Here is a 3910-nt window from a genome sequence, read left to right on the forward strand (position 1 = left end):
TTCATTTTTTTATTTAAATTCAATTAATTAACATATAATGTATTATTGGTTTCAGAGGTACAAGTCTGTGATTCATCAGTCTTACATAATACCCAGTGCTCATTACAACACATAACCTCTCCAATGCCCATCACCCAGTTACCCATCCCTCCATCCCCCTCCCCCTAGCAACTCTCAGTTTGTTTCCTATGATTAAGAGTCTCTTATAAGACTCTTATGTCTCCCTCTCTGATTTCATCTTGTTTTATTTTTTTCACTCTTCCTCTATGGTCCTCTGTTTCTTAAATTCCATATACTAGTGAGATCATATGATAATCACGTTTCTCTGATTACTTATTTCACCTAGCATAATACCTTCTAGTTCCATCAACTTCATTGCAAATGGCAAGATTTTACTTTTTGATGGCTGAACAGTATTCCATTGTGTATATATACCACATCTTCTTTATCCATTCATCTGTCGATGGACATCTGGGCTCTTTCCACAGTTTGGCTATTGTGGACATTGCTGTTATAAACACTGGGGATACAGGTGCCCCTTCGGATCACTACACTTGTATCTTTGAAGTAAATACCCAGTAGTTGAAAGCATGACCTTTAAGTCTGTTCCTTTTTACATAAAAATTCTGTGCTTCTGTGATCTTAGAAACTCCTTTTGATGGAATGGACCTGTTAGTGTAGCACTCTCTATCCCACCTCCCCCATCTAAAAGACAAAGAAACAGTGAGTGGGGGAATTGGTAGAGGGAAGTGGTAAGGAAGGAAGAGGCAGGGAGCAGATGGGTGGAAGGAGGAAGGGAGGGGAGAGAGAAGCCCTGATTGACTGGAGCCAAGTATCTTGATGTGATTGCTCCTTCCAGAGTACTGACGTAAATCATAATGGTTACTGCATTGGGTGGTGTCTACCTCAAGGAGAAAGCGTAACTATGATGACATCAAGTCTTCAATCAACATTAGCTTCCATTGTAAGAACTAGCTTCAAATCAAAAAGAACTATTTTTTGAAAATTGGAAATGCCATAGTTCTCTCAGTGAAAACAGTGTTTTAAATATTTAATAATTACTCTTGATGTCTTTTTTACAATACTAGTACATCTGGGACAATCAATGCCATGAGCAAACATGGTGAGAATTTGAATATGAATAACTCTGATCATTGCAATTACTTGCCAGGTTTGCAGTGATATAAGGTGATGCTGCTGAAGTGTGCAAAAGGTTCATTTCATCAAAGATTTGCATGATTATCTGTTTGTCACTGTCATTTTCAATAGACTGTCTCAATCCCAAACTCAGATGCCCTGTATCTTATCTTGAAATGATCATGGGTTCTTTATGGAAACCTGTGATTCAAAAATATTTACTGCTTTGGATTTCCCTAATATAAAAGTCTGAAGAAATGAATTTCCTTAGATTTTCTGAGTTCAAATTAAAAGACAAACAAAACCAAAGATCAGATACTATATTTTATAATGTATAATCTTAGAAAGCAAATTTTGAAATGAGCTGTAATTGACCCAATACTAATTTAGGTCCAATCTATTCTACATTCTTCATGTTGCTACCACTGCCTCTCTAGCAGCCAGCACTATTCCAGGGCAGTGACAGGTGCTCAGTGAATGTGAACTGAGAGAGGAATGGATACTAGAAAGTGGATAGACTGGATGTCATGAAACCTCTTTGGGGAGGGGTGGTTGTATCCCACGCAAGGAAAATATTTTTTTAAGAATGTATAAAATAAAAATTTCAGGATTTTTATGAACTTATCCATATTTTCACATAACAACACTACTGGGAACACATTCCCACATGGCAACAACTGGCTTGGTCTGGCTAACAGGCTGACCCTTTAGGTAGAGTGACTATAAAATTTATTATCTAGGGGTGAAACTTCCAGATGGTAGAGTGAGTACCTCAGTAAATTATGACAAATAATGGTAACACTGGCAAGATTATCAAAAGCAATCATTCCAGAACTCTAGAAATTTAACCAAAGACATACAACAAATTAAAAGTACTTACTGAAGAAAAACTACTGAACCTAAGTTGGAATAAAGAAGTCTATGACATTTTAACTTAGGAATACTCCCATCTCCCTACCAACTCTTTAGAATGATAACGTGAAGACCAGAAGCCTTGCCGCCACCAGAGGGAGCTAATGTGATTTGGAACTCCACACACACACACACACACACACACACACACACAAAACCTGTCCCTAGGGCTTTGCCACTATTTGACCTGACCTGGAGCTTCATGGAAAAACTTTATTCCCAGGGTGTAGTTGATAACAGTAGAAACCAGTAGTAGTCAGGGAAGGTACATATCATGCCTTCGTAAGGCTGTGATATCAGCTGTGCAAGAAGGAGCCCAGACAAGAATTTAAAAGGAAGATCTAGCTAGGTAATTACATGTCCACAGTGGGCTAGGAACACCTCTGACATATTCCTGGGAGATCTGGAATGCTGTTTGCCTGTTCAGGGTTTTATGAACAGTAAAGAAATTGCAGAGAGAGCTATGCTGATACAGGAATGACACCTAAGAAGCCAGGACTAAAAATTAACCAAGAATTAAAACAAACAGAGACTTCACACTACATGGGATACAAACACGACTGAACTGGTCCTGGGAAGTCACTAAAAAAACAAATCTAATTCCCAATAACAACAAAAAAAAAGTACAATAACAACAAACTGGGGAGATGGTAAGGATGATCAGATTTCAAAGTTACTAAAATATACACGTAGTTTGTTCAGTTTTCAACAACTATTAGGAAATATGCAAAGAAACAGGGAAGTACAACCTGTATACAGGAAACAAAACAATCCAAAGAAACTGACCCTGAAGGTGCCTAGATGTGTGCCTTAGTAGATGAAATTTAAATGAGATTTATAAATATGTTCAAAGAAAAGGAAACTATAAAGAAAAGTGGGACAACAATATTTCATTAAATAGGTAATAGCAATACAGAGAGAAATCATTTTTATAAAGAAACAAATAGAAATTCTGTAGTTAAAAAAACAATAACTGAAATGAAAAATTCACTACAGGGTCTCAATATCAGATTGGAGCAGGCAGAAGAAAGAACTAGCAAACTTGAAGACAGCTTAATAGAGATTATTGTCTGAGGAACAGAAAGAAAAAGAATGAAAAAAATAAACAGAGCCTAAGATACCTATGGAACACCATCAAATGGACCAACATGTGCATAACAGAAATTCCAGAAGAGGAAAAAGATAAAGATATTTGAAGAAATAATGGTCAAAATTTCCTAGAGTTGATTAAAAACATTAATCCACACACAAAAGAGGCTCAATGAACTCTAAGTATAGTAAACTTAAAGAGATCTACATTATAATCAAGCTGTTGAAAGCCAAAGACATAGAAAGAATCTCAAAAGGAACAAGAGAAGAGACTTCTCATGTAGAAGGGATCCTCCATAAGCTTAACAGCTAACTACTCATCAGAAACCATGGAGGCCATAAGGCAATGCTAAAAGGAATTTAAATGGTGCACTAGAAAATATCTAATACAAAAGAAGGCAAAAACAAGGAACAATGGGATGAAGGATATAAGACAACAAATAGCAAAACAGCCGATGTAAATCTAACCATACCAATAATTATATTAAAGGAAATGTATTTAGTATTCCAATCAAAAGGCAGAGATTGTCAATTGGATTTTTTTTAAAGATCCAGCTATATGCTGTCAATAAGAGATAGGTTTTAGATTCAAAAGCACAAATAGGTTGAAAGTAAAGGATGGAAAATATATACCATGCATGCATACAGTAACCAAAAAAACACTGGAATGATTATACCAATATCAGAAAAAATAACTTTAATACAAAAAATATTACTACAGTCAAGGTGGGACATTTATAATGATAAAACAGTGAATTCTTCGGGCATATGT

The sequence above is a fragment of the Phoca vitulina genome, unplaced genomic scaffold (genome assembly GCF_004348235.1).
Source record: "Phoca vitulina isolate PV1807 unplaced genomic scaffold, GSC_HSeal_1.0 scaffold84, whole genome shotgun sequence".
NCBI lineage: Eukaryota > Metazoa > Chordata > Mammalia > Carnivora > Phocidae > Phoca > Phoca vitulina.